The sequence below is a fragment of the Saimiri boliviensis genome, chromosome 11 (genome assembly GCF_048565385.1).
Source record: "Saimiri boliviensis isolate mSaiBol1 chromosome 11, mSaiBol1.pri, whole genome shotgun sequence".
Taxonomy (NCBI): domain Eukaryota; kingdom Metazoa; phylum Chordata; class Mammalia; order Primates; family Cebidae; genus Saimiri; species Saimiri boliviensis.
Genome location: NC_133459.1, coordinates 1081955 through 1099611, shown reverse-complemented (window position 1 = coordinate 1099611; position 17657 = coordinate 1081955). Strand labels below are relative to the sequence as shown.

At 53.1% G+C, this 17657-nt stretch overlaps 1 protein-coding gene across 1 annotated transcript in view; it reads left to right on the top strand.

The window, feature by feature from the left end:
- The first annotated feature begins 7430 nt into the window (after window positions 1-7430).
- The window catches only part of CFAP74 (cilia and flagella associated protein 74), an 84678-nt gene continuing 74451 nt past the window's right edge, over window positions 7431-17657 (top strand). Inside the window, exon 1 of the mRNA XM_010350338.3 lies at window positions 7431-7505. The gene's annotated coding sequence lies outside the window, so the exon portion shown is untranslated. The remainder of the gene's footprint in view (window positions 7506-17657) is intronic.

Sequence of the window (17657 nt, the reverse complement as noted above, 5' to 3'; positions counted from 1 at the left end):
TGGGGAGCAGAGGGTGCCAGCTTTTCCTCGGGAGGCATGAGTCACCTGTGCAGGCTCTGAGGTTTCAGGAGAATCTGGGCAGCCAAAACACTCAGGGGCATCCACCCAGATATCCCCGGCCACATGCCAAGGCAGCAGCTCATCACAACGCAGACCCGGCCTAGACACAGCAAATGGGCCCTGACGGAGAGTCAGTCACCTTCGAAATTCAGACCCTGGAACTCCCAGTCGTCATTGTGGCTGCCAGCATTTCCTTCTGTGCGGTGCAGGGGACAAGGGACTCCGGCTTTCACGCTTAGTTTCAATGGCTGTTTGACCGTCTGAAACTTTTCATGATGCCTCTCTAGAGTTAATGCAACTTAATATCAGCCGGACCCCAGGACTGTTGTTAATATCAGTGGGACCCCGGGCTGTTGTTAATATCCGCGGGACCCCGGGCTGTCGTTAATATCGGCCGGACCCCGGGACTGTCTGTCGTTAACATCGGCGGGACCCCAGGACTGTCGTTAACATCGGCGGGACCCCGGGACTGTCGTTAACATCGGCGGGACCCCGGGACTGTCGTTAACATCGGCGGGACCCCGGGACTGTCGTTAACATCGGCGGGACCCCGGGACTGTCGTTAACATCGGCGGGACCCCGGACTGTCGTTAACATCGGCGGGACCCCGGGACTGTCTGTCGTTAACATCGGCGGGACCCCGGGACTGTTGTTAATATCGGCGGGACTCCAGGCTATTTTTAATATAGGCCGGACCCCGGGCTGTTGCTAATATCCGCTGGACTGCCGTGCTGCTCCCGTACGCACCCCCTGCACCCCCCTGGACACACGTCTTTCTCAAATGCCTGAACCCGCCCCAGCCACCGTCCTCCCAGGGCACTGCAGTGGGAGCTTTACCTCTGAAGGGCGTCTGTGCAGCACCCAGGATGGGGTCCCACAGCCAGCTGGGCAGTGAGTGATCCAGCTCCAAACCCCACGGTGCCATCTTTCTCAGACCGTTCCTGACACTACCGTGCCCCTTTGTGCCCTCCAGTAAGCAGACCACGAGGTGAAATCAGGATTGCAAAAGATTTGCTGGGAGCTCACTCCTATGAAAGATCAGGGCAGAGCCGGCGACCTGGACTGAGAAAGCCTTCGGGCCGCAATACCCGTCCGATGTCTGTGAAAGAAACCTGGGAGGAAGCAGACCCGGGCTGGGAGAGCCTGACTGTAAGGCAAATCTCTCAACATTTTGGCCAACCCAGTGGAGGGGCGCGACGGGGCTCTGGAGCAGACAGTGTCCGGTGTCGGGGGCTGGGGCTGCGCAGTGCCCTTGCCACGCTCAGTCAGGGGCAGGGGCTGCCTGGAGACTGCGCTCTGATCAAACACTGCCCGGGTCCCCACGGCACTGCTGGAGGCTGGAGGCTGCCTGCACACCTCACAGCTAAATGCAAATCCTTTCTCCAGAGGAGACAGAAGTGACGCCCCAACGTGGCTGCCACAACATTTTCAGATGGTTGCTTAGAATCCTAGCACCCTCCAAAGGTGGCCAATGACACGTTTGTTTTATTTTATTTTATTTTTAGAGGCAGAGTCTCGCTCTGTCGCCCAGACTGGAGTGCTGTGGCGTGATCAAGCTCACTGCAGCCTCAACCTCCTGTGTCTAAGCGACCCCCCTGCCTCTGCCTCTGGACTAGCTGGGACTACAGGCATGTGCCACCACACCCAGCTAGTTTGCTTTTTTTAGTTTATTATTATTATTATTATTATTTTAGATGGAGTCTTGCACTGTTGCCCAGGCTGGGGTATAACCGCACAATCTCAGCTGACTGTAGCCTCCACCTCCTGGGTTCAAGTGATTATCCTACCTCAGCCTCCTGGGTAGCTGGCACTACAAGTGCCTGCCACCATGACCGGCTAATTTCTATATTTTTAGTAGAGATGGGTTTTCACCATGTTGGCCAGGCTGGTCTGGAACTCCTGACCTCAGGTGATCTGCCCGCCTCAGCCTCCCAAAGTGCTGGAAGCGTGAGCCACCATGCCCGGCCCCAGCTAATTTTTATAAATTATTTTTTGTAGAGACGGGATCTCACTGTGCTGCCCGGCTGGTCTATTATAAATGACTCATGAAGTGCTTCGATCCACTGCAGTTTACTTTTCCTTTTCATATCGAGTTTGTGCTTACTTTGGCCAGCGAGAGCCCCTTCACACTGGGGAGCGGACCTCCGAGACAAAGTAGCACCTTTGTTAATTTTGCTGCCTGCCGTTGTGATAAGACGTTCTGGGGGCATCTCGTGCGTTTTCTGCCTCATGTGTGAATTCCATCATGTGTCCAGGAAGACACAGTTTCTTTCTGAGGGAAAGGCTGGGGGGGAAAAAGGGTCCTGGCCCCTGGACTGCTCGTTTCTAGGAAACGTTCCAGCGCGGTCCCAGGAATGAAGGGCCTCGTTTCACGTCTGTGCCGTCCACTGGGGTAGCTGCCTCCCACTCAACACCTGAAATGTGGCTGCTGTGACTGAGGAAGGTAATTTTATATTGTATTTGTTTTAATTTTTTTTTTTTTTTTTTTTTTGAGATGGAGTTTCTGCTCTGTTGCCCAGGCTGGAGTGCAATGGCGCGATCTCAGCTCACTGCAACCTCCACCTCCTGGGGTCAAGTGATTCTCCTGCCTCAGTCTCCCAAGTAACTGGGATTATTGGTGCCCGCCAGCAAGCCCGGCTAATTTTTGTGCTTTTAGTAGAGACAAGGTTTCACCATGTTGGCCAGGATGGTCTCGAACTTCTGACCTCAAGTGATGTGCACACCTCAGCCCCGCAAAGTGCTGGGATTATATGTGTGAGCCACTGTGCCGATCTGATTAAAATTTTTTAATGTGGCAAAATATACACAAAACTTAACCAGCTTAAGTTATTTGTTATTACTTGTTTGTTTTTTCTTTTTCTTTTTCTTTCTTTCTTTTTTTTTTTTTTTGAGACGGAATCTTGCTCTGTCGCCCAGGCTGGAGTGCAATGGCATGATCGCGGCTCACTGCAACCTCCAACTCCCAGGTTCAAGTGATTCTCCTGCCTTAGCCTCCCGAGTAGCTGGGATCACAGGTGCCTGCCAGCACACCCGGCTATTTTTTGTATTTTTAGTAGAGATGGGGTTTCACCGTGTTGGCCAGGCTGGTCTTGATCTCCTGACCTCAGATAATCTGTCCGCCCCAGCCTCCCAAAGTGCTGGGATTACAGGCGTCAGCCACTGCACCCGGCCAACTTATTCGTTTTATCTCCTTTATAGAATTATTTCAGAGTAGCAATATCAATAATATGACTATAATCAGGATCACTGCAAACAACCTAAGACTTCTTCACAATTCTTCCGTCATTGGGATATAGTCTACCAGGTCTACACAAAGGTTGGGTTTTAAAGCCACTTGAAAGCTGGGTGCTGTGGCTCACACCTGTATGTAACCCCAGCATCTAGGGAGGCAGAGGCAGGAGGATCACTTGAGGCCAGGAGTTTGACACCAGCTTGGAAAAGATAGTGAGACCTCATCTCTGCAAAAATAAAAATAAAAATGAATTAGCTGGTCATGGTGGTGCACACATGTAGTCCCAGCTACTTCGGAGGCTGAGGTGGGAGGATCACGAGAGCCCAGGAGGTCGAGGCTGCAGTGAGCCGTGATGGAGCCACCACACTCCAGCCTGGGGAACAGAGCAAGACATTGACTCTTTAGAAAAAACAAAAAAAGTCACTTGTGAGGCTGAGGCAGGCAGGTCACTTGAGCTCAAGAGCTTGAGACCAGCCTGGCCAACATGGCAAAATCCATCTCTACTAAAAATACCGAACACTAGCCAGGCGTTGAGGCGCATGTCTGTAATCTCAGCTACTTGAGAGGCTGAGGCAGGAGAATCGCTTGAACCCGGGAGGTGGAGGTTGCAGTGAGCCAAGATCACGCCACTGCACTCCAGCCTGGGTGACACAGCGAGACTGTCTAAAAATAAAAATAAAAAGTCACTCAAAATTACCCTTTTTGGATGGCTCAACCCCCAACATGCCACACAATTAGCTTCATTTGTTTCATTCTGTCTCCAACGTTTAGATGCTTTTTCTATTTTGATTTATTTTTGGTTTTCTAATTACACAGTTCTATAGCTAAATGTAAGCACATTTCAAGAGATCTGCTTTCTATTCCTGTGCCCTCCTGCCCCAGATCGTCACCATTTTTATGTGGCTTTTTAACGTAAAAAAAAATACACACGTATGTTCTTACTGCCCCTGCACCTGCTTAGATAATTGCTATACACACTTTTCTGCATCTTGATTTTTAAAGTTTTTTTGAGACAGGCTCTCACTCTGTCACTCAAGCTGGAGTGCAGTGGCACCATCACAGCTCACTGCGGCATCCACCTCCCAGGCTCAGGAAGTCCTCCCACGTCAGCCTCTTGAGTAGCTGGGACTACAGGTGTGTGCCACCATGGCCGGCTAATTTCTTGTTTATTTTTAGAGCCAGGGTTTCACCATGTTGCCCAGGCCGGTCTCAACCTCCTGGACTCCAGCCATCCTCCCACCTCGCCTCTCAAAGTGTTGGAATTAGAAGCGTGAGCTGCTGCGCCTAGACTGATTTTTTTGTTTTGTTTTGAGATGGGGTTTCATTATGTTGCTGGGGCTCGAGTGCAGTGGTGCAATCATAGCTCACTGCAGCCTCAAACTCCTGGGCTCAAGCGATCCGTCCTGCCTCAGCTTCCTGAGTAGCTGGGACCACAGGCTCAAGCCACTATGCCTGGCTTGGTATTTTTTACTTAACAAAAGGTTCTGGAGTCACTCCACAGCAGAACATAGAATAGCCCTTATTCCTTCTTTGACAGCTGTCCGTCCTGTAGCTGTTCCACGGATACGGGGCTGTTTTCAGTCTGTCACTGTTCTTCCCTTCTTTCCTAGAGAGCATACATGTTTTTTGGGGGTGGGGGGGATGAAGTCTCGCTCTGTCACTCAGGCTGGAGTGCAGTGGCACGATCTCAGCTCACTGCAACCTCTGCTTCCTGGGTCCAAGTGATTCGCCTGCCTCAGCCCCCCAAGTAGCTGGGATTACAGGCACGCACCACCACTCCCAGTTAATTTTCGTATTTTAGTAGGCAGGGGTTTCACCATGTTGGCCAGGCTGGTCTCGAACTCAGGTGATCTGCCCGCCCCAGCCTCCCAAAGTGCTGGGATTACAGGTGTGAGCCACTGCGCCCGTCCCTTCCTAGAAACCATGTTAACAGTTCATTGGGAAAGGTCCAGAGAGGCAAATTGGATAAGGGGGAAGCCGTGTGAGCTCAGCAGAGTCCGGAAGGATGATCTTGCCGACGAAAACGAAGCTGGGCTTGCAATGGTGACTTGGTTCCCGTGCTCGAGCCCAGGACTGATGAGGAGAGAACTCTGGCGCTGTGGAAGGCGCGTGAGTGCAGAGGTGGCGTGGCGTCACCCGGCGACTTTCCACAGACATCTTCACGGGTGCTGGGCATTCCGCCAGGTGCCGGCCTCGGATGGACCCGGTTACGGCCAGGACGAACAAAGGACCGCCCAGGCTGAAAGGCTCTCCCGGGATGCGGGGCGCATGCCATTCACTGCGGAGCCCCGTTTTTGCAACAGAGTGGCCACAGTGAAAGAGGCCACTCCCTTTCCTCACTGCCCCACATCTCCACTGCCAACGGCCCCGTGGGCCAGCAGTGCCCTGCCACGGAAGAGGCCCTGGTAACAGGATGAGCAGAGGGGCTGGCTGGGCAGCAGGGGGGTGGGGACTGTGGGGAATGCAGCTGGGAAGGTCGGAACTGGCTTGGCAAGCTGGCCCATCTTCCACATTTTTTTTTTTTTTTTTTTTTTTGAGACGGAGTTTCGCTCCTGTTACCCAGGCTGGAGTGCAATGGCACAAACTCGGCTCACCGCAACCTCCGTCTCCTGGGTTCAGGCAATTCTCCTGCCTCAGCCTCCCGAGTAGCTGGGATTACAGGCACGCGCCACCATGCCCAGCTAATGTTTTGTATTTTTATTAGAGACAGGGTTTCACCATGTTGACCAGGATGGTCTCGATCTCTTGACCTCGTGATCTACCCGCCTCGGCCTCCCAAAGTGCTGGGATTACAGGCCTGAGCCACCGCGCCCGGCCCTGTCTTCCATTTTCTATTTTTTTTTTTTTTTTTTGAGATGGAGTTTCGCTCTTGTTACCCAGGCTGGAGTGCAATGGCTCGATCTTGGCTCACCGCAACCTCCGCCTCCTGGGTTCAGGTGATTCTCCTGCCTCAGCCTCCTGAGTAGCTGGGATTACAGGCACACACCGCCATGCCCAGCTAATTTTTTGTATTTTTAGTAGAGACGGGGTTTCACCATGTTGACCAGGATGGTCTCGATCTCTCGACCTCGTGATCCACCCGCCTCGGCCTCCCAAAGTGCTGGGATTACAGGCTTGAGCCACTGCGCCCGGCCCATCTTCCACTTTCTTTTGGTTGGTTGGTTTGTGTCTAAGACGGGGTCTTGGAGTCTCGCCCTGTGGCCCAGGCTGGAGTGCAGTGGCGTGATCTCAGCTCACCGAAACCTCCACCTGCTGGGTTCAAGTGATTCTCCTGCCTCAGCCCCCTGAGTAGCTGGGACTACAGGCATGCGCCACCACGCCTGGCTGATTTTCGTATGTTAGAAGAGATGGGGTTTCACCATTTTGGCCAGGCTGGTGTCGAACTCTTGACCTCAAGTGATTCACCCGCCTCGGCCTCCCAAAGTGCTGGGATCACAGGCGTGAGCCACCGTGCCCGGCCCTGTCTTCCATTTTCTTTTTTCTTTTTTTTTTTGAGACAGAGTTTCGCTCTTGTTACCCAGGCTGGAGTGCAATGGCGCGATCTCGGCTCACCGCAACCTCCGCCTCCTGGGTTCAGGCAATTCTCCTGCCTCAGCCTCCTGAGTAGCTGGGATTACAGGCATGCGCCACCATGCCCAGCTAATTTTTCGTATTTTTAGTAGAGACGGGGTTTCACCATGTTGACCAGGATGGTCTCGATCTCTCGACCTCGTGATCCACCCGCCTCGCCTCCCAAAGTGCTGGGATGACAGGCTGAGCCACCGCGCCCGGCCCTTCCATTTTCAAAAGAAGAGGAAAATCCCCATTTTCCCAGGAAACCTAGTTTTTTAGGTTGACAACGACTCCAAACCGTCACGCACCTCCCCGGTCCCCCAGGCCGCCCAAGTCTGTCCGTCCCATCCGAGGTTCAGCCCCGGGCCAGGCCTGGCCGTGTGGGGGCCCCCGGCGCCGTCCCCGCCCCGCGCCCTGCGGCCCGGCCCGAGCCCGCCTCGCTCTTGCCCCGAGGGCCCGCCCCGCCCTGCGCGGCGCGGGGCGGACCGGACCGAACCACTCGCTCCAGCCGGGAGCAGCGCGCGCGAGCCCCCCCCGCCGGCCACGATGGAGCCTTCCGTTGCCATGGAGCTGCCGGCTCCAAACCACGCCGCCGCCGAGCGCCCTCGCCGGGGTCCGCCGCCTCCCGCCGCCGCGAACCTGGGACCCGGGCCCGCCGGAGGTGGGTGTGGGGGCGGAGGCGTTTGACCCTGGGGCTGAGCTGGGAGGGTTTGACCCCCGCGCCCCGGGCAGAACCCGGTTTCATGGTCAACGCTTTTCCCGGAAAGCGGTGCCTGAGAACTGACTTTGTTCTTGGTTCTGGTCCCCGGCCCGTCGCGGGGAACGCGGGCGCCGGCTCGGCCTCGGTGGAGGGGCCCGCGCCTGACCCTGCAGCAGACGCCGTAAAAAGGTATTATTATAACACGTTTACAAAAACGTTAAACAAAAACCAAGGGCCAGCCTGGCTGGTAAAAAGTTGGGACTCTTGGCCGGGCGCGGCGGCTCCCGCTTGTCATCCCAGCACTTTGGGAGGCTGAGGCGGCGAATCACGAGGTCAGGAGTTCGAGACCAGCCTGGCCAACGTGGCAAAACCCCGTCTCTACTAAAAATACAAAAACTAAGCCAGGCGTGGTGGCGCGCGCCTGTAGTCCCAGATACCCGGGAGGCTGAGGCAGGAGAATCGCTTGAACCCGGGAGGTGGAGGCTGCTGTGAGCCCAGATGGCGCCACTGCACTCTAGCCTGGTGGCAGAGCGACATTCCGTCTCAGGGGAAAAAAAAAAAAAAAAGTTGGGACTCGAGTGTCTGCCTAGCTGGAAAGGGGAGCATGATTCATAACCCCAGAGTCATTTGGTTTTAGTGTGTATAACCTGCTTCTGGAAGCTGGTATGCCTCTAGTATTTGGTTTTTCCTAAAGGAGCACTCCTTTTATCTGCATAAGCCAGGTCGAGGTGGTAAAGAGCAGGCCTGTTCTAGGGCCCACTAGAAATTGATGATAGATTCTCTGCGTAAAAACGGTGCGTAAATTCGCCTGTGACCTTAGAGACGGGTTCTGAAGCAAACGTCAGTAACCAGTACCCAAGTCCAGAAACCCAAAGCCCCACCCCTGCCACCCACAGACCCCTTCTTCTTGATCATGGCTGACGTTTTCTTTAGTTTTGTTACCACTGCATGCATCCCTAAACAGTAGAGTTAACTTTCACTTATTTTAAACTTTATGTAAACTTTATATAAAATTTTAAAGCATGTGGTATTCTGTAATACCACATGTATAATTTAATTTTATATAAGTTTAATACTATATATTAAACTTTCTCTAATACCACATGTATTCTTGTTTTAAAAAAATATACATATATATTATTGCACTTTAGGTTCTGGGGTACACGTGCAGAACACGCAGGATTGTTGCAAGGTGCACACATGGCAGAGCGGTTTGCTGCCTCCAGCCCCCTCCTCCGTCACCTATATCTGGCATTTCTCCCATGTTGTCCCTCCCCAACCTCCCTACCCGCTACTGTCCCTCCCTTACTCCCCCCAAACAGACCCCAGTGTGTGCTGCTCCCCTCCCTGTGCCCATGTGTTCTCATTGTTCAACACCCGCCTATGAGTGAGAACATGCGGTGTTTGATGTTCTGTTCTTGTGTCAGTTTGCTGAGAATGACGGTTTCCAGATTCATCCATGTCCCTACAAAGGACACGAACTCGTCATTTTTAATGGCTGCGTAGTATTCCATGGTGTGCATGTGCCACACTTTCCCTGTGCAGTCACATCGCTGATGAGGTGCACTGTGCGCTCTTGATTGACGTGGTATGAAAGTCTCTTTTCCTTTGTAATCAACAAGCGTTTTGCTGGAGGCGCTCGGAAGCGATGCCAACGTGTCATCGGTCCCAGGCTTGGCCTGGGAGGCTGTCCCAGTGGACACCGTCCGCCCCACCCGGGCCCGGACTCCCGCTGCTGGACCACACCTGGGGACCCCCGTTCCCTCGCAGGCTCCGACACCCCGCTCTGACCCCGGCCACACACACACCCCCTCCTCGCCCAGCCCGCGCCACTGCGGACCCTGCTGCACCTGCCCCCCGCCGGGAACCCACGTTGACAGTGACGGGAAGCGCGCCAGGCGCGCCGGTGTCGTCTTCCCCTCGGGGCTGTGAGGTTCATCCACACAACCCCGAGGAGACGTCGTTCCCACGCGGTATTCCTCGGTGGGAATCGCGGCGTCCGGCCGTCCGCGCCGTCGGGGCTGTTGCTGGGCCTCCGGCCCTGAGAATATGACCTTACTCGGAACTTCGGTGACGCCCGAAGCAGCGAAGATGAGGTCATCCCGGCACCGGGGGGGCACCTCACCCAGTGATCCGCGTCCTTCCGAAAAGGAGAAACGTGGACAGACCCGTGGACGCAGAGAATGTCACACGAGGATCGGAGTGTTGCTGCCACGGGCCACAGAACTGCCGAAAGCCAGAGGGGAGGCCCGAGACCGGTGCAAGGTCTATTCTCTGTGAGGTTCACTGCCGAGTTTAAAATGAGGAAACTGAGGCCTGCATGAGCACAATTAGACGCCGATTCATTCGGCTCCCGGGTTCCGGGGTCCCGGGGAAAGAGGCCGGGGACGGGATGCCCGACTCCTGCCAGGCCGGGGTTATCAGGCAGGGAAGGCGCGCTGACCGGCCCTGGGGAAGCAGGTGCGGACTGGCACGCTGCTCCAGGTAGGGGGGCGGGATTTCCGGTGAGTGGGCCGGACGGGGCGCACACTATTGGGCAGGCGCTGGCGGGGCCGCTTTTACATTTTGGCGGGGTTTTCCAACGGCTGGCTACGTGCCGGGTGCAGAGTTTAGTGTGGAGTGCAGATCCTGGTGCCGGGTGCAGAGGGCATTTCCGGGGCGGGCTAGGCGCCGGGTGCAGAGTTTAGTGCCGAGTGCAGATCCTGGTGCCGGGTGCAGAGGGCATTTCCGGGGCAGGCTAGGTGCCAGGTGCAGACTTTAGTGCCGAGTGCAGATCCTGGTGCCGGGTGCAGAGGGGATTTCCAGGGCGGGCTAGGTGCCGGGTGCAGAGTTTAGTGCCGAGTGCAGAGGGGATTTCCGGGGCAGGCTAGGCGCCGGGTGCAGAGTTTAGTGCCGAGTGCAGATCCTGGTGCCGGGTGCAGAGGGCATTTCCGGGGCAGGCTAGGTGCCAGGTGCAGACTTTAGTGCCGAGTGCAGATCCTGGTGCCGGGTGCAGAGGGGATTTCCAGGGCGGGCTAGGTGCCGGGTGCAGAGTTTAGTGCCGAGTGCAGAGGGCATTTCCGGGGCAGGCTAGGTGCCGGGTGCAGACTTTAGTGCCGAGTGCAGATCCTGGTGCCGGGTGCAGAGGGGATTTCCGGGGCGGGCTCGGTGCCGGGTGCAGAGTTTAGTGCCGAGTGCAGAGGGGATTTCCGGGGCGGGCTCGGTGCCGGGTGCAGAGTTTAGTGCCGAGTGCAGATCCTCCGGCCGAGTGCAGAGGGGATTTCCGGGGCGGGCTCGGTGCCGGGTGCAGAGTTTAGTGCCGAGTGCAGATCCTGGTGCCGAGTGCAGAGGGGATTTCCGGGGCGGGCTCGGTGCCGGGTGCAGAGTTTAGTGTGGCGTGCAGAGCTGGCTGTGGCGAAGCTAGGTGCCCAGCGCAGATTCCGGTGACGTAATTTCAGGGGCGGAGAAGGATGGGTGTGTCCAGCCCCCTCCGCCAGGCCCTTCCCTCGCCCTTCGGAGACAGCGTGGCCCCGCCAGCCCCTGGGCTTTGGATGCCGGCCTCCAGCACCGCGGCGGACAGCTCCTGTCGTTGAAGCGTCCTGGGTCGTGGTGCCCAGGAAGCTAAGGTCGCAGGTGGGAGTTTCTGTAGGGTCTGCTCCTCGGAGGAGAATCGCCGAGCCGGAAGGTGAAGTAGGCGGCACAAGCTCCCCATTCCCGCGACAATCCGTGTCCTGCGCCTCGGAACCGTGGGCGTGTCGGGTGGCGAGGCCTGCCTGCTGCAGCCTCCTCCCACGCGGGGCTGCTCGTCTTCCTTACCGATCCACGGACAGTCCTTACACGACCTTGACGGTGAACCTCTCAGTGACGTGCTGTGATTGTCGTCTTTGTGGGTTTTCTTTTTTCTTTCTTTTTTTTTTTTTCTTTTTTTGAGACGAGACTGGAGTGCAGTGGTGCGATCTCAGCTCACCGCAGCCTCCACCTCCCAGGTTCAAGCGAGTCTCCTGCCTCAGCCTCCCGAGTCACTGCGATGACAAGCGCCCGACACCACACCCAGCTCATTTTTGTATTTTTTTGTAGAGATGGGGTTTCACCACATTGGCCAGGCTGGTCTCGAACTCCTGACCTCAAGTGATCCCCCTACCTCAGCCTCCCAAAGTGCTGGGATTACGGGTGTGTGCCCCTGCTCCTGGCCTGAACTTAAGTTTCTAATGTAAATGTGGATGGCTCCGCCAACTTTTCCTTTTGTGCCTAATGTTCTTAGTGTCTTATTTAAGAAATTCAGAGGTAACAAGGCTCCATTCCGAACCCCCATTTACTCCCCACTAACACTGTAGTCGAATTTTGATTTTTCCCATCGGAGTCTTTCACCCACATGGGACTGATCTTGGGGTGGATGTGGAGGAAGACCCCGTTCCGTGCCCGCTGCCCCGCCGTCCCGCCTCTGTCCTGCATAGCGCCAGTCCTGGGGGCCTGTTTCTGGCCTTCTGATCTGTTCCGTTGGTCTGTCTGTCTCGGCCAAAACACTCTACTGTCTTAATTTTACAGCTTTAGAATAAATCTTGATACCTGGCAGGGCACCCCTTCCCCCTTCCGAACTCCTGGTCCATTGTCCTTCCAGATAAACTTTAGAATTCACCAGAATAGAAATTTCTCCTTCTCTGGCTCTCGCATGTGGACAACACACATTTCTGCTGGGATTGGATGGGCTTTGAGGGAGTCTACGGAGCGGTTTGGAAGGAATCGGCATCCTGACAACATTGAGTCTCTGGCACTTGAACTCGCAGCTATTTATTTGTTTAGAGACTTTCTTATAGAAAAAAAAACTTTGGGCCGGGCGCGGTGGCTCACGCCTGTAATCCCAGCACTTTGGGAGGCTGAGGTGGGTGGATCACTCGAGGTCGGGGGTTCGAGACCAGCCTGGCTAACGTGGTGAAACCCCGTCTCTACTAAAAATACAAAAATTAGCCAGGCGTGGTGTTGCACACCTGTAATCCCAGCTACTCGGGAGGCTGAGGCAGGAGAACTGCTTGAACCCAGGGGGGCAGAGGCTGCAGTGAGCTGAGATTGCACCACTGCACTGCAGCCTGTGACAGAGCAAAACTCCATCTCAAAAAGAAAAAAGAAATTATTTATTGTATTGGGGTTGATGATGATTTTGTGGTTATGCTAAAAATAAGTTTGTATCTGTTAGAGGCATACACGAAGTTTTTACAGGTGAAAGGGTATTATGCCTGGGACCTTCTTGGAAACATGCTAGTCCCGGACCACAAGCAGAGGGGGATACAGGCAGAAGGCAGCTGCGAGGCCGAGCACCGCTGAGCAGGGCGGGCGCCCTGGCTTCTTAGTGTCATTCTCCCTACTGTTGTGAATTGTTCATGATCAAAGTTTTTTTTCTTTTTTTTGAGGCGGAGTTTCGCTCTTGTTACCCAGGCTGGAGTGCAATGGCGCGATCTCGGCTCACCGCAACCTCCGCCTCCTGGGTTCAGGCAATTCTCCTGCCTCAGCCTCCCAAGTAGCTGGGATTACAGGCACATGCCACAATGCCCAGCTAATTTTTTGGTGTTTTTAGTAGAGACGGGGTTTCACCATGTTGACCAGGATGGTCTCGATCTCTTGACCTCGTGATCCACCCGCCTTGGCCTCCCAAAGTGCTGGGATTACAGGCATGAGCCACCGTGCCCGGCCCAAAGTAATAATTTCTTAATGGAAACTAATGCCAGTTTATGCTCACTTTCAGGAGGAAGGAGATAACAAAAATGTCCTTTGCAGCTTGAATCGAGACGCAGGCAACGTCCCCAGGTGGCTTGTGGCTGACTTGTTTCTCAAGGCTCTTTCCAGTTAAAGGCCCCCCCCCTCCATTTTCCCCACGCCTTTTATTTGTTGAAGGAAGTGGGTCATTTCTTCCATTTATTTTTCCGTCCGTTTCCTGTGCTGTTGCCCGAGGGGTTCATCACGGTCTCTGCAGAGGTCTGTGTCTTTTGTTGTGTTTGTTCTTGAGTACTTCATGGTTTTTGATGTAATTGTAAATGGTAGATTTTCCAAATCTTATTTCCTCGTTATTGCTTCTGATAAATAGAAATACACTTGATTTTTATTACTGAAGTTGTACCTAGCAACATTACTACGTTGATTTAGTTAAGTGACTTATCTTTACATTTGTTTGGATCTTCTGTGTATAGCCATTTTATCGGAAATAATGACCATTTTCCCCTTCCGTTCCATATGTATGCCTTTTATTTCTTTTCTTTTTTTTTTTTGAGACAGAGTTTCCCTCTTGTCACCCAGGCTTGAGCGTGATCTCGGCTCACCACAACCTCCACCTCCCGAGTTCAAGTGATTCTTCTGCCTCAACCTCCCAAGTAGCTGGGATCACAGGCGCCGGCCACCACCCCTGGCTAATTTTTGTATTTTCAGTAGAAACAGAGTGTCACCATGTTGGCCAGTCTGGCCTTGAACTCCTGACCTCAGGTGATCCACCCGCCTCGCCTCCCAAAGTGCTGTGATTACAGGCGTGAGCCACCGCGCCCGGCCGCCTCTTACTTCTTTTACGTCTGATGGTTCGTTCTGGCTGGAGATGTGATGAATATTGAGAAGAGGTTTTAGTGAGCACCCTTGTTTTGTTCTCAAGCTTAAGGGAACGTTTTTAATGTTTAAGTGTGATGTTTGCTGTGGTGATTTTTGGTGTGTATACTCTTATCACATTAAAGACGTTCATTTCTTTTTTTCTTTTTTTTTTTTTTCTTTTTTTTCTTTTTTTTGAGACAGACTCTTGCTCTGTCACCCAGGCTGCAATGCAGTGGCGTGATCTCGGCTCACTGCAGCCTCTACCCCCCGAGTTTAAGTGATTCTCTTGCCTCAGCCTCCCGAGTAGCTGGGATTACAGGGGCCTGCCGTCATGCCCAGCTAATTTTTGTATTTTTAGTAGAGACGGGTTTTTGCCATGTTGGCCAGGCCTGTCTTGAACTCCACATCTCGAGTGATCCACCCACCTCGGCCTCCCAAAGTGCTGTGATGTCAGGGGTGAGCAACCATGCCTAGCCTAAAGATGTTGATTTCTAAAACAATTTTTCTAAGTTTTTTTCAAAAAGGCATAAATGGGATGTTTAATTTTATCAGTACTGTTTTCCCTTCATTTATAGAGTTGATCATATAATCTTCCTCCTTCGATCTGTTGATGTGGTGAGTAAATTGATTTCTGTGTTACATGAGCCCACCCTGGTCATGATATGTTGCCTGTGTGTTGCTGGATTCGGGGCAGTAAGACTTTGGTTTGGATTCTCGAGTCTGTGTCTATGAGTGAGACTGGACTCTAGTTTTGTTTTTTGTTTTTTTTTTTTTTTGGGAGACGGAGTTTCGCTCTTGTTACCCAGGCTGGAGTGCAATGGTGCGATCTCGGCTCACCGCAACCTCCGCCTCCTGGGTTCAGGCAATTCTCCTGCCTCAGCCTCCTGAGTAGCTGGGATTACAGCTACGCGCCACCATGCCCAGCTAATGTTTTGTATTTTTAGTAGAGACGGGGTTTCACCACGTTGACCAGGATGGTCTCGATCTCTCGACCTCGTGATCCACCCGCCTCGGCCTCCCAAAGTGCTGGGATTACAGGCTTGAGCCACCACGCCTGGCCTGGACTCTAGTTTTTATCGTCAGGCTGTGGTGTCCAAAGTTAAGGGAGCCGCATGAAGTCAGCCAGGGACGGGGTCTCTGCTCCTCTTTCCCGAGAGTCTGTGGAACTGGAGTATTGGCACCTCTACGTTTTGTTTTGTTTCTTTTATTTATTCATTAGGGGTCATGCACCGCGCTAACGTGAGACATTTAAAAGGTTACAAAACAGTGATGGTTTAAATGACCGTCAACACAGCTGAGGGCCTCACTGCCATTTCACAGGCTTTTCCCATTCAGCTAACATTGGCCCAAACTCATATTTCTTTTCTTTTTCTTTCTTTCGAGACAGAGCCTTGCTCTGTTCCCCAGGCTGGAGTGCAGTGGCACTATCTCAGCTCACTACAACCTCCACCTCCCGGTTCAAGCGATTCTCCTGCCTTGCCCTCCCGAGTAGCTGCGATCACAGGCGTGCACCACCAAGCCTGGCTAATTTTTGTGTTTTTAGTGAGATGGGTTTCACCATGTTGGCCAGGCTGGTCTCAAACTCCTGACCTCAAGTGAACCGCCCGCCTCAGCCTCCCAAAGTGCTGGGATTACAGACATGAGCCACGGCACCCGGCCGATATTTCAGGAGACCTTCTTTCTGTTATTGCTAGTCCACTCAGAAGCCCACAGGAGGACATACACGTCATTTGATTTTTTTCTCTGTTTCTCCATATGTCTGAAGTAGCACCTGTAATGAATACTTCGACCAATGAATAATCTGATCAGTTAACCTTAAACACAGGTCTGAAGTTGTCAAGTGTTCCTGGTGAATTGAGCATGTGGTTACAACGTGGTCCCACTGGGGTTCCCGCTGTTGCCTATTTCCAGACAACTCCACTACCTTCCTATTTATGGTTTCTGCATTTCTTTCTGACTTTTAGAATGTAATGCTCCTTAAGCTTGTATTTTAGATGTCTCTTTTAAATAGTGGAGAGTTTGGCCGAGCGCAGTGGTTCACGCCTGTAATTCCAGCACTTTGGGAGGCTGAGGCGGGCGGATCACTTGAGGTCAGAAGTTCAAGACCAGCCTGGCCAACATAGTGAAACCCCATCTCTACCAAAAATACAAAACGTAACCAGGCATGGTGGCGGGCATCTGTAATCCCAGCTATCCAGGAGGCTGAGGCACAAGAATTGCTTGGACCCGGGAGGCGGAGTTTGCGGTGAGCCAAGATCACGCCACTGCTCTCCAGCCTGGGTAACAGAGCGAGACTCTGTCCCTGCAAAATAGCAAAAAAAGTTAGTTTTATTTTCCTCTTGTTTTCAGTTTTTAATGTAATTCGATAATGTACATCCCTTTAGTTATTTCATCTGTACTTTTACCTTTACTTGAAAGTTCCTTATTTTATCTGTTCTTCAACTTTTTTTTTTTTGAGACTGAATCTTATTCTGTCGCCCAGGCTGGAGTGCAGTGGCACCATCTTGGCTCACCGCAACCTCCGCCTCCTGGGTTCAAACGATTCTCCTGCTTCAGCCTCCTGAGTAGCTGGGATTACAGGTGCGTGCCACCACGCCCAGCAGTGGGGTCACCTTATAACCACATGTTCAATTCACCAGGAAGACTCAACAACTTCAAATCTGCATTGTTGTATTTTTAGTAGAGATGGTGTTTCACCATGTTGGCCAGGCTGTTCTCAAACTCCTGCTCAAGTGATCTGCCTGCCTCCGCCTCCCAAAATGCTGAGATTACAGGCGTGAGCCACTGCGCCTGGCTAATTCTCATATTTTGGGGTTTTTTTTTAGTAGAGACAGGGTATTGCTGTGTGGCCAGGCTGGTCTCAAACTCCTGACTTTAAGTGATCCGCTCGCCTTGACCTCCCAAAGTGCTGGGATTACAGGCCTGAGCCACCAGGCCTGGCTCATTCTTCAACATATTTACGAGAATTAAAGTACAGTTTTACCCAGCATTTCTGGATGATTTTCGGTGTGATGCCAGCACACTGGGCAGCCATGTTCACAGCGGAGTCCCACTGCTTCTTAGTGCCCCTTCATGGGCCTCTGGGCTCTCACATCCCACTGCTCCCACCTGAGAAGCCCCTGAAGCTGCCCGTTCCTGGACCTTTAACAGCTTCGCTGCAGAGGGTCAGGCAGCGCCTCCGCCTGCAGGAACAGCCACCCTCATCCCTCCACCTCCTGCTTCTCCCACTGGCCTTGCCCTTGTAGATTCACGTGTTGAAAACAGTGAATCTGCCCCTGCTGTTAGTGAGGACTCTGAGAGATCAGAGCTGAACGCCTGTTGGAAGTGCTGTCTTTAACCGAGGCTCCAAGTGTCTGTGGTTTAGTGTGATCACCTTGACTGGAACTGCGTGTGTGCAATGACACCTTTTATATGACTGTCATCCTGCTGGGTGTCCAGCAAAATGAGGTCATGGGAGCCACAGGGAATTCACAAGCACAGAGCAGAACAGGTCTGACCATCTTCTAAATATTTTCTGAAAATGCTGCCATTCAAAGACTAGCAGGTTAATCAGTTCTTTCAAGTGGGAAA